At 34.0% G+C, this 14,044-nt stretch overlaps 1 long non-coding RNA gene across 1 annotated transcript in view; it reads right to left on the bottom strand.

Moving 5' to 3' along the window:
* Positions 1-3,298: 3,298 nt before the first annotated feature.
* LOC117222955 (uncharacterized) overlaps positions 3,299-14,044 on the bottom strand; it is a 30,192-nt gene continuing 19,446 nt past the window's right edge. Inside the window, exon 2 of the long non-coding RNA XR_004490796.2 lies at positions 3,299-3,857. This is a non-coding gene — a long non-coding RNA (uncharacterized LOC117222955). The remainder of the gene's footprint in view (positions 3,858-14,044) is intronic.

The raw sequence follows: 14,044 nt of genomic DNA, 5'->3' as shown, positions 1-14,044 counted from the left end.
CGGTTGCATTTAAAACTTATACGCTTCTCTTATCGATTGTTTAATTTTAACTTTGATAAAAGAAAAGGTTTGATATACTTGTGACTCTTTATAGCTTCCTTAAAACTCTTCCCGCGGTTTGAATTGTTATAAATTTTACGCTATTTGTATATGGATTAAAAAATTAGATGAAATGCTTCAAGTATATCAGCTGACACAAAACCGTCAATAACATTCGAACGGCGGACTCGGGGTCCATTCAGACCCAGATTGGAAAAATTGATATCTGAATGACGAGTTTTTAATAACTAATTTTAATTTTCACATGCTTCGCCTATAAAAAAACTAACGTATCTAGAGGGAATTCTATAAAAAATATATTTAAAAAATTGATAAATAAAAAGATAAATGATCATAAGTATACCTAGTTACATTTTATTAGAAAGGTTCATTGTTCGATAGTTAAAACTTGTTTTCTAAAATTCTACAATTTTATGATTTTATAATTGCTGTGTAAAACGTTCAATTTTATTTTGAATTCTAGATTTCGTCTTTAGAACGTCGTATCTCGTCCTAAAATCACCGAAAACAAATAATTTGGGAGCATCAACGGGTTGTCGCTACAGTGGGGAACAAAATTATTTGTGCATTATTCAAGACGCAATAACTTTTTTCGAATTGGTACAAAAGACTTGAATTTTTTTGAAATGTTAGCCCGACTAATTTGCTAGAGAACGAGTAAACGAAAATTTTTTTTATATTCCAATTGGTTAGGATGACAAACAAGTTTTAAAATGATGTTATTTCAACATTTTTTACGTAAGCCTGTAAGGAAAATTTAAAAATTGCGATTTGTATTACTCGATAACTTATATGAATACTGGAAATATTATCGAAATCGATTGACGTTGTCATGAGTTACAAACAATTAAAGATAGCGAAAATCGCACATTTCAACGTCTATAGCTTGATAAAATGAATTGATAAAATTTGCAACCGACATCTAAAAAATGCATTTTTTAAATTTTCGTCAAAAGTTAAGATAAAGAAAGTTGAAAAAAAGGGGAATCCTTTATTTTTTCGTCATATCAAGTAATAGCAAAATTAAAAAGAAGTATTTTAATCATTGTACAGTAAACTATTGTAGTTCGACATCTCCAAAAAAAATTTAAGTGATTTAGTCCAGTCTTAAAAAGAAGTTATTGCATTTTAAAAAAGGTGTACGAACACTTGGGTCCCCACTGATTACAGGATATTTCATAATATGTGGGACTCACTTCAAAAGCTGATTATACGCCTGAGAACAATGCAAAAATGTCATATAAATACACGTATTATGTACCTTTATTTATGAGACATAATGAATTTTCTGTTTTACTTTCTCGGAAGTCTTGCTCTATTTTATTTCGAAGTATTTCAGTATTTTCAATGAAAAAATATTTTATTTTATTTTCTTATTTTCAAAGAGTTTACGCTGTTTATAAAACGGATTCATTATATCCAGAGCTGGGTAAAATAATATTATGAGTGGCACACAAAAATAGTAAATAGATATTTTATTTTAGATCATACACGTATCTTTGAAAATAAAATATTTTATTTGTCCGAAAGAGAATGTACTTTTAAAAATAAATTATTTTATTCGTTGCGACAAATTTTTAAGATAATATTTCAAATAATACTTTATTTGAAAAACACTGAAGATATTTGTGCCATAGTTCGGAATATTTGTTTCGTTCACACACACACACACAATTCATTATCAATAAACAAAGTAATTTTATTTTACTAAATCATAGCGTAAAATTTATTTTGGTAATATAAAGCGAACGAAGTGCTTATTCTCTGCATTATAAACGTACATAAAATATGCATTTTGTTACATGCTAATAGCTATATTTAAAAAAAACAATAAATTTTATTTGTAAACATGATTTCTTTATGTTACCTCGTTTCACGTCGCGTTAATCATTTTCACGATTTACTTTCAGTATTCTATCTTATGATTTATGTTATTCAAATAAAAACTATTTTATTCCATGTTTTAGATTATCAAAACAAAATATTTATCTTCACGATATAGCTTTAGAAATCAAAATAAACTATTTTATTTTACGTTTTACATGATCAAAATCAAATATTTATATCACGCTTTAGCTGTGGATTCTCGAAATAAAATATATTATTTACTGAAATTTTATGTCCTACTCGAAGTACTATCTTATTTAAATCGTAAAGAATACGCTATTTAAAATAGTATTTCAAACATTTCCTCTGCAAATATTGCCCAGCTCCGATCATATCTCGCAAATAAAGATAGAGATAGGGCATGTATTTACACGACTTTTCTCGTTGGTCCCAGGCGTACAGTCGGGGCACACACGTTACGAAAACAGCCCCAGTCGCAAAACAAATGTTTTCAATGCGAACAACCCGCACAATTGAGACTTCTGCAGCACCAAACGCGTAGATTCGAGAGGCCACCGTAGATCGTTCGCAAAAAGTAAAGAAAGCAGCCTCCTTACCTTATCAAGATACTGAAACCCATGCTCCATGGCGACACTCTGTGCGATCTCCGGCCCACCCTCGATGTGCACCGCCCACTGATTGGTGTACGCTGCCACCCGAGCACCTAGTGTCACCAGCGCTAGGACCGCCAGTCCGGAAATCATCTGCGGGCACATGATAGCTCTTCCTCAGGACTGCGACCGCCAGCGGCTCCAGTTTCACACTGGACACTGGTACCCACCACTATCCACCAAAAACCGGCACTGTAACCGGCGCGCGGGTCGACGACGATACCAAGAACAACGACACAAACAGGCACAACGGCACCCTAGTGCCACCCACTGACACTGCCACCCACCGATGAAAACACGCGAGCAGGACCGCTAAAACCGGTGATCCCTCTGGATCAAAGACGCGCGCTGGTTGCGGTTGTCGAACGAGCGAAGGCGGAAGCGAGGAAGCGTCGAACACCTTCTGACCGACAGCCGCCAACTGAGCTGGCAGCCGCGTGTGTCACTGGTTAAATACCCGGTGGTAGCCTCGCAGCGAGGAAGCAACCGCTCGCTAATCTCTGGTTTCTGGTCTTTCCTCGTCCACGTCCGTCGTCGTCGTCGGCGTCGTCGTCGGTCGTCGTCGTCGTGGCCGTCGCCGTCGTCGTGCTCGTCGTTCCCTCGATGACGTTGCTGCCACTGTCGCCGCCTTCACTTAACGACGAGCAGCGGTAGGTGGGGCGATCGTCAAGTCATGTGGCCGTTATTGGTGGGGAAATCAACGTGATCCTCGTGATGCCAATAATCGCGGACGTCGACGGTGCACGTGGCTGACCTGGACGATGGATCAACGCCGACCAACTTCTCCTACGCCGTCGTCCTCATCGGAATCACCCTGACCGGCCCCGAGCTTCCTGGCAACCCCCTTATACGTCGAACCTTCTGCTAGCTTTCTGGATGGAGAACTCTTCTCGCCGATCGCTCGCAGCACGCAGCTGCTCGGAATCACCTGGCTCCTATCTCGCGAGGCTCCGCGGATAATCGGAGCTAATGACCGCCGACTGGCAGCGGGCAAACTTCGCTGGCCCACCGGCGAACGTGCCCTTCGGATGGGAAACAGCCTTATCCAAGGGTCAGCCGGAAGCGTGAGAAGACTGTCCCGCGACAGGAGTCCAGGGCTCGACCTGCCATTCAATCCACGTACCCCGACCAACTTATCGACCGATATCCGATGGGCTCGCACACATCCGACCTGGACAACAGGCTAGGAAAAGGTCTCGTCGGAGACGCGGCCTCCTGCTTGCTCTTCTTGTTCAGCCGACCCTGTCCTCCGACCCCGACATCGGCTCCGTCCTCTTCCCTGCTCGGCCAAATTGGAATCTGAAAAACGTTCCAAGAATTTCAGCTAGGGCGCCACGACGCGTGGATCAAGATGCGATTAACCTGGATTTTTTGTTGTTGTAAACCCCACTTTCAGGTGTGCTTCGGAGAAATTCTGGTTTTCTAGATAACAGTTTGATGAGTTGCTTGTGCGCACTGAGCAGAGTTGGGGGCAATTTTGTTCTGGTGACGGGTGAGAAACAAGGATCGACGAATAAAATTTTATTCGACGTTGTCGAATAAGTATCCAAACGAATAATCGTGTGTCTAGATAATAATTTATCCGAATATAATTTTATTCGAAGAAGTTATTTGTTATTCGAATGAGAATTTATTTGTGCAGGGATTAATTCGGAAAATAGTCGATTTGAATCGAAATTATAGAATATGGTATTTTTCCATGGTTTATTGATTAATTTCTTCTTATTACAATTAACTTTGTTGCTTTGTTTGTTACTTTTGGGTAGTTTGATCACTGATGCATAACTAAATAATCTTTCTCCAGATGCAAAGAAAGTCATTGCACGTTCCAGGATTCATGTTTGCAACACCTATAGTCAGTTCTATAAATATTCGTAACCTCACTGATTATAAAAAAAATGTTTTGAAATCAAATAATACCTTTAAGATTTATGCAATAAATTATTATGCAGTAAATTATAAATGGTCACATGTATAAAGTTTATTTACACTAAATTTCAGTGAAAGTGAGCAATGAATAAAGAACATATTCAAATTTTAAATATTCAACTTTTCCTATTCCGTCGCATTCAAAAAGGTTAAATTTTGACTCATGGAAAGAAATCGATCTAATCGATTAAACCAAGCAATAAAAGCATCGAGATAGTTCGACGAAATTTATTGCAAAATTTTAAAGGTATCACTTGATTTCAACAAATTTTCTTATAAACAGTAAGGATACGCATACATGCTTAAAAATATGCATAAAAAAGGGTCAACGTTACTTGAAAAATTTGACAATTTCTATTCGAATAATTTATTATATATTATATTATATAATCTGTATTAGAATAATTTATTCGAATAAAACATAAAAAATTACTCGAATAAATAGATAGAATAATTTGTGAATAATGCGATTTTTTTTAATGCGAATAATTTGCGAATGATGAATGATTGTTATTCGAAAACTATATTCGACTAAAAACAGTTCATTTGAATAATTGTGTTAGATAAGAATTGCCCAATTAGATAAACGATGTCCAACTCTGGTAATAACTAAATATAGAGTATCGACGTTGATCTAAGAGAAGTAGGTTCATTGTTATCTGAAAAATGATTAGAGTTTATAGATTCAAATCAATCATACATATTAGAAGCGTCTACCTTACTGAGATTGAAAAAGTTGGTAATACTCTTTTATTTGATTGAGGATCTGCGATAAACTTCTTGATGAAGTAATCTTTTGTAGTTCCTTGGCATAGAGTATTGATATCCATGCATTTGAAATAGTGCACTACATTTAATCATTTTAGTTAAACAGAGCATGTAACAGATCATTCGCTATCTTTGTAGCTTCTAAAGAAGTTCAAGAATGAACACAATGGAAACTTCAATGAAACATTCTTCTTATCTTGATCAAACTACTGGAGCTATTAATAAAAGACAAGATATTTCACTTTGAATTAGATGCTTCGTATTTGATTATAAAAATGAGAATTTGTATAAAAACCTTAACGGGGTATTCAGGTATGAACTTTTTAAAAAAATAATTTTTTTGCATATTCTTAAAGGATATACATATTTTTAAAAATACATCTCTGGAATCTTACATGCAAACTCCTAAAATTGACACAGTTATAAGATTTTAAAGAGATTTTGCTCAAAATTATATTTCTTAGAAAGGTGTCCATGATATCACGAAACCAACTTTACCAAATTTTGAGAACGCATTTAGTACATATTTGACTACAGCCCCTACTACAATCAACCAAAAAATTTTGTTTCTTTTCTAGTTTTTAGGCCTCCAAAGTTAAATGAAACATGCAAAAATCGATAATCAATCTTCAAAGTATCGCCACTCTTTGAATTGCCAACTTTATTTTTTTATTCTAGTACCTGCTATAGTCAAATTCATACTAATTAAGGAACTTTCACGTTTTTTTATTTCAGGCAAGCAAAATGGTCGAAACAATGGACACCGTAATGGACACTTTTTTAAAAGCGACTATGTTTGAAAGTATGCATGCCACTGATTTTATTTTTCTTTTATCCAAAAAAAATTTTTAAACGTCGTTGAAGCGCGTACAAATAAACCTTGTCAATTTTACTGCAAAAGGTATAACAGTTTCTTTGCAAAAAAATTCCCTAACAGAGTCAAAAACACAGTCACTTCACACTAACTAGAATACCCCTAAGGGGGTATAATTAATATTAATAATTAATTTATTATATATATTATATATTATTATTATTATATTATATTTATTATATATATAATAATATTATTATTATTAATAATAATTTAAGAATTATTAGCTATGAATTCTCTATTAGCTATGAGCTTGATTTAAGCCAATATCTGATGAGCTACATCATATTCTTGGAAAAAAGATATTTGAATTGAGTGCATGCCAAAGATACTAAGCAGCTGGAAGACTCATTATTCCCAAATCGACAGATGCAAGTTAATCGGCTAAATATCGGATCGCAAAATAAATGTGGTGCGCATGACATGAAAAACGCGGGCGCTATGCTCCGGTATTAAATATTATATCTGGCAGGCATGTTTCATATGTGATTTGTCAGATAGGAAACCGCAAAATCGGATTTATATAGATGGAAAAGGTCGCGGTTCGGTGCAAATTTCATTGGTTTCGGAGTTTCATGTTTTCAGTAGCTGCGTTCACTCAACTTGTATCATCTTCACGGTTGAAGAGTGCTCGAACGAGTTGGATTTTGAAATGAAAGAAACAGGATCGATACCGCGTTCGAATAGTTGCATGGTGCGCCGGGAAAATCGTATTCAATATGTAACGCGACCTGATTTCCATCGTACGACAGATTTACTAAAGGTATGCCTATTTTCTCTCTCTCTCTCTCTCTCTCTCTCTCTCGCTCTCTCGTTTATGCGATGCTCGTGATAAGTTAGCGATGAGCAGTACGCGGTGGGATCATGGATCATTTTATTTATGGCTAACGTATCTACTTGAGAAAATTTATGATGAAACCTAGAACGTCTACGCGAGTCTACGATATTAGAAAAAAAATAAAACGAAGAGTTAATTGAATGATATTTAAAGTCTCTATTGTGCTTTGTATAAACCGATGTACAACCCGATTGTGCAGTGTAATGGATGCTTTCAAAGAATTCATTGAATTTTAACGAGCGTTATTAGTTACGTAAAGCAGGAAACAGAGAAAAAAAGGCGCGATTATTTCGCATGGATCAAAAAGTTCCTTCCAATTTAATGATGCACCGATGCATAAAAATATTCGGTTATACATGTAATGGAGATTCAAATTGGATTTTTGCTGAAATATGCGTATCCGGATCGTGTTTTCGATGTTTATTGGCACAATCGTACAGAGTTATGCAAAATAGACTATAGGACATTTTTTTTTAAATCAAACAACGAACTATTTTGAATTTTATTGGTTTTTCTTATTTAATTATCGAGTATCATCTATGACAATTATGTGTGAAAGATGATATCTGTCAAATGATCACCACGACTACGTTTATAGACATCAATTGGAATATTAAAATTTTCGATGACGTTTCAGCACATTTGCTCGTTTAATTCGCCAATCTCATTTCTAATGTTGTTCTTTAGGTCATGAATTGTTGCTGGTTCGTTGCCATAAACTTTGCTTTTCAAATAACCCCAAAGAGGTCCAATGAGGTCAAATCACTCGAACCAGGTGGCCAATTCACATCACCATTTCTTGAAATTAATCGATCATCGAATTTCGATCGCAATAAAGTGATGTTTTCACGCGTTGTGTGTGCCGTAACTCCGTCTTCTTTAAAGTAAACATTGCTTATGTCGATCACATTTAATTTCAGCCATAAATAATCAACAATCATTTCATTATAACGTGCACCATTCACTTTAACTGTCTCTTCATTCTCGTTTTCGAAAAAGAATGGGCCGATTACGCCTTTCGACCGAAATCCACGCCAAACAGTAACTCTTTTTGGATGAAGTGATGTTTCTTGAATGGCTATTGAATTTTCATGTTCCCATATGCGACAATTGTGCTTGTTGACGACGTGTCCGTTCAATGTGAAATGAGCTCCATCGCTGAAGATGATGTATGAAAACAATTCATCAATTGTACGATGTTCTAACAACCAATCGACGAAATTTCTGCGTTGCAAATTGTCAGTTTCTTTCAATTGAATTGAATAAATTGAATTTCGTAAGCATGCAAATGCAAATCTTTACGCAAAATTCGCCACGAACTGCCATAAGAAATGTTCAATTCTTGAGAACAACGTGGAATTGATGTCGATGGTTCATTAGCAACACTTTCATAAACGATAGCAGTGTTTTCATACGAACGAGCTGTTTTTGATCTGCCAGACTTTGGTTTATCATAAAGAGATCCAGTTTCATCAAATTTGTTAACCAAAGTTCGAATTGTTTGCTTAGATGCCGAAAAAATCACGTAATTTACGATGATCGTATTTTTTTTATCGAACACCGATTTTGAAAATAAATTTGAATAACTTTAACACGCTCTTTAATCGCATACGACTCCATCTTTAAAATTGTCCATCATTGCAGGTTAAAAAACAAAGGAAAGTGACAAGAAACAAATATGACGTTTGACAGATATTCTCAATCAACATTCTAAAGGTATTTTTGAATAGCCCTCTATACAACGGCAGATGAACGAGAGCATAATAATTATTTATAATAACCTGCATTGTCTTTTCTCTTATTGTATTCGTCAACAATGTATCCGTTCGAAGGTAATATAATATCTATCTATAGTGAAGTGACGTACGTATATTATATATTTCTGCTATTATTCTATTGCAAAACATTGTGTGTGTTTTCTAACACATATTTCGAACATAATATTTCGTAGAATCAGCTTAAAACAGAGATCTCACGGAAAGTATGGAAATACGCATCTCTCCGCTCGAGATGATTACTATTCTTCGTAACTGTAGCCACGCTTCTTCCCGAAGAAACTGCGCTTCTGTTGCAACGTTTATCTCAATTTTTCTTTTTCACAGAATATCCATTGTGTGCATAAAGCGGAACAAAAGTTCTCGTCGACGTGGTACATATCGTTTTAATAAAACACGTCAATGCGTATCGCTCTTCCGACGAAGCTAGAATCCATAGAATTATATTACGCGAGTATATCCCATGAAGGAAAAGGCGCGAATATAGACAATAAAGTGCTCGATTGCTAGAAGTAACGATACCGCGAAAAGAGAATCGAATCGATATATCGTAGGTACGCAATAAAAATGTGTACATTCTCGTTGCAAAAATCACAAACCCCGCGAACGTATTCGTCGCTTCGAATATAATTCGTATCCGCGCAAACCGAATCTTGCATTTTACAATTTTCGGAGTTTCACGCGTTGGCGAACGCGCGCGGTTTCGCGACCAAGTAACAAAGTTCGATTCTGTACAGCGGTTGCGAACGGAAACGATAATTAATGTTGTCCAGGAATTCTCCCAAACGTGTCAAAACATCGTCATCACAGTTTCCAAACATGTACAAAGTAAAATTAATAGCGGATGGTGGGACGCGTATGGAATGCAAAATTCTTAGAAGTAGAATCTGCCGAAGAGGCGTTTAATTCTATCATTATTATTCACGGCTGACCACAGATCTACAAGGTTGTGTAACAAGGAAAAAAATATTTGCCTCGAAAAATAGAAGAACCGAACGCAACTTCAGTGTATGCACTTAACACATGCGCGATAATAACAAGAAGCGTAACTTCGCATGTTTCGAGCTCGTTTTTTTAAAGAAAATATTCGCAACACTGTTCCACGTAATTGGTGATGATCATAATTTTAAACGGAGCATGAATGAAACTGTTAAAATTTTCAATTAGTTCTAACGAGAGGTTGAAACTGCTGAATAAAACATACAAATTTGTTCTGATGTAACAGTTACGTTTTTACTCTTAACTTTTCTGTCGTAAGAAAACAATTATGAATACTCTTATTCTATAATTTTTATTCACAAACAGAACATTTTTACTGTTTCGGAAATGGAAAAAATAATTCTAGTTGGACAGCGGCAGTTATCCTGCTTTGAAAAAGTTAAAGTACTTTCAAACAAATTCATTTAGTTTGGTATCAAAAGTAGTTGAATGTTACAAAGAGTTGATTTAAATATAAACATTCTAAAGTAGATTTGATAGAAGAGATTAGATAGAATTGTGTGATCGGAGGTTTAAAATCCGGTTCCTAAATGAACCAGCAGTAGCAGTTTACAATATCTCTGCTACACAGGTCAGTGTGAAACAAAACTATTTAGAATATTATACTATCTAAAAAATATTTCTAAAACTAAATGCTAAACACTGAACGTACAATGGCCCACAAAAGTGTTCGTACACCATTTAAAACGTAATAACTTTTTTAAAATTCTTGAATATTTTTTAAATGATAAACATTAGATGAAGATGCTTTTCTTTTTAATATTGCTATTACTTGCAATGACAAAAAACATGAGAGACTCTCGTTTTCTTCTAACTTTTTATATGCGTCCTGAAAATTTGATCAAAATCGGTTATCCCAGAGTCAAACCACAAGCATTTAAAGATTTAAGAAAACTGCGGATTTTTTACAGTTTTTGATCAAAAGTGTCAAAAATTGTGACAGAACTGCGATTTCTGCGATCTTTAATTTGTTGCACCTAATGACAACGTCAACTGATTTCGATGAAATTTTCAGCGTGCATATAAATTACCGAGATCTACGAAACGCATTTTTTAAATTTTCATTACGGGTTCTGATAAAAAAGTTAAAAAACGAGAGCCTTTTATTTATTTATTTTTGGTCATTCTAAATAATAGAAAAATGAAAAAAGAAGCATTTTAGTCATTGTCTAGTAGACTAGTTTCTCTATCATCTAAAAAAATGCATGTCATTTAGTCCAGCTTTAAAGAAGTTATTGAATTTTTAAAGATGTACAAACACTTTCGTGGATCACTGTATATGTAAATAATGGTTCTTTATTTTACCAAATCTTCCTTAGTAAGCTAAGAATAAAATGAGTACATAAAAATCGCAACTTGCTCACTCATCTGAATTTATCCTGTTTCCAGTTCCTTAAACAATGCTAAATGAATTAAAGAATATCACCAACTTCTATATTTTACTTTGACATCTCTTAACAAAAAAATATGTTCCTTCAAAATTTTTAGCAATACAAATAAAGAAGAAATACAAATGAACTGTGAAAATTGAATTTTTAAGACAGTATTAGAGTGTGAATGTAAAAGTTAACTTAAAACAGAAAAAGAAATAATTCAGAACTTATATTTATAAATATTTACAGTTAAACTTAAGCCCTGATCTTAACAGAACGTTCTTGAGTTTGCACTGTAAATGGACAGACGTTTACCATTTCGCTTGTAACTAATTTTGTCGCGGGACCGTCGATATTCTGATAGCGTCTGATATTGAAAGGAGGAACTCTACGGATTCAAATAACAGAATAGGAACGATCGTCGATTCTTATTATCGATGCATTTTAAAGGTCGCTGAGTTTCATGAAAAAGGATTCCATTTTCAAACCGCGATTACAATTCGATAGACCGTTCGCCCTGCGATCACGTTTCAACCGCGTTTGCGATGTTTACTCACTCGGAGCAGGGTTAAATGGGCCCGTGCGTTTGCTGCACAGAAATCTAATGCAGATTACATGAAATTGTTCCATAAAATACTCTATGGACCCGATCAATGAATTAGAGTGGCTTTGAAAGCAGCCTTCGGGATCTAAAGTGATGTAACCAGTGATGAAATACTTATGCGATTGAACCCACGTCTCTATTTAATTACTGTCAATTTAAACCTACCAGAGCGCTCGAATGACCGCTTTTTAAACTTTCAACAAAATTTGTCTGTTCAACGTTTTCGCTTTTCGTCAACTTACTGCACGATTTTTTCTATAATGTACGGGGTGATCCATTTAAATCGATCCAATCAAATATCTTCGGAAACGTCGACGATAATAAAAAATGTTTCAAACGAAATTCGAATGGTTTTAGGAGACTCGTAATCTGATGTTAGTAAGATTTTTCTAAGTGAACGCGTCGAGGACATATGAAGGTTAACTTCATATTTTTAATGGAATCATATATTTTTTATTATACTAGTCGATTCAGCTCGTCAGTCTCTTCATAAAAATACTAAGGCATTTATTGCGAAAAACAATTGGTTTAGAAGATATTGGAATTTTAGTATCTTTTAGAGACAAAAGTAAATCTTTGCAATCAGGCTGATGGTCGTACTTTTGAACACCAACTTTAGATAAGTGAATAATATTATAATAATATATAATAATATAATAATATAATATAATTATATTATATTATAATATATTATATTATTATATTATATTATTATATTATTATATTATTATTATAATATAATAATATATAATAATATTATGCCTTACTAAAATTCAAATATCTTCTAAATCAATGATTTTTCGCAATAAATGCATTAGTATTTTTATAAAGAGTATGACGAGCTGAATCGACTAGTATAATAAAAAGTATATGATTCCATTTAAAAAAGTAATATTGACCTTCGTATGTCCTCGACGCATTCACCTAAAAAAATCTTACTAATATCAGATTACGTGTCCCTTAAAACCATACGAATTTCGTTTGAAATATTTTTTAGTATCATCGATGGCTTCGAAGATATTTGACTGAATCGATTAAAATGGGTCACTCATTTTTTGCTATCTACCTCTCTTCTTTTTTATTTCGTTTTTCTGATAATATTATGTTCTCTACCGTCTTGTGGCCACTGGAAAAATCTATGGACTTTTCGAACGATATCTGCGCTGGAGTCACAAACTTATTATTACTGTTGATTTTTCCAAGGAAAATGTCATCCAATTATGTCTTAGGGACAAGCAATATATGCTTATGCTCAGTTTGCGACGTTTCATTTTGCTTGATATTAGTGGAAAACTTCAAAATGTGCGTGGAAAATTTCTGCAGTCACAAGTAAAATTTTCAGATAAGAAAGGAGAACAGAAAATAAAAATAGTGGAATAGCGCCGAATATCGAAATTCGCAGAAACAAGAACAAAAAGTATGGAGAGGGATCGTTAATAAATTCCATTACAATTCCTATAAAACGAAAAACATATCAAATTGAAGATATTGCAAGAAAGATAAAATCGCAAATATTTGTTTTAAATTGTGAAAAATATATTTACGGAAAATGTTCACTGAAATGACCCACCACCTGCAAATAATGCGTTTCTTTTTTTTTTAATTTGGATAACACTATCTAAATTACTGAAATAAAATGTACTTTCTCCAATTTTAAAGTATTCTTTCTACACAATTTATATGTCTAAAGTGCATACAGTAAATGTTTTCTAATTATTACGTACAAGTTATTTTATGTTTTATTATCCATATTAAATTGTCTATTACTTGCCACAATTGGAAAAGAATATAACGTTTACTTAAGAATCGGTCATCCGATGATTTCAATAAAAATGGATATAGTGGGTGTAGAAAGGATTCGTACACCTTTTAAAGCTTATTAATTTTAATAGTAATAGTAATAAATTAATTAATGGTAATTAAAAGTATTAGTAATAAAATTAATAGTAATAAATAACATTAATAGGTTAATTAAACCTATTAATTTTAAATCTTTTTACACATTTAAAAATTTTTGCCTTACTACAAAAATGTGACATTTTTACATCATAGAATTGAAAAATGATTAAGAAATAATATCCAGTATATTTAGTGATAATATTTAGGAAAATCGATGTGCATTATGAAGAACATTGTGTCATGAAAGAGCTGCTCTATTAGCGCGCAATATAAAATGTCGATTGTTCCCACGAATATGAAATTAGAACGAAACCGTGTCGTCATTTCGTTTCTTCAACTAATTCGTGACCGGATTAGATTTTAAAAGAATTTGTCATTCAACAATCAATCATCTTGTCCGTAGTGGAAGCTAAATTGGGATCAATCT

This window comes from Megalopta genalis, chromosome 12, assembly GCF_051020955.1.
Source record: "Megalopta genalis isolate 19385.01 chromosome 12, iyMegGena1_principal, whole genome shotgun sequence".
Classification (NCBI taxonomy): Eukaryota; Metazoa; Arthropoda; class Insecta; order Hymenoptera; family Halictidae; genus Megalopta; species Megalopta genalis.
The sequence above is the reverse complement of the archived record's forward strand: the minus strand, read 5'-3'. Positions and strand labels throughout refer to the sequence as shown.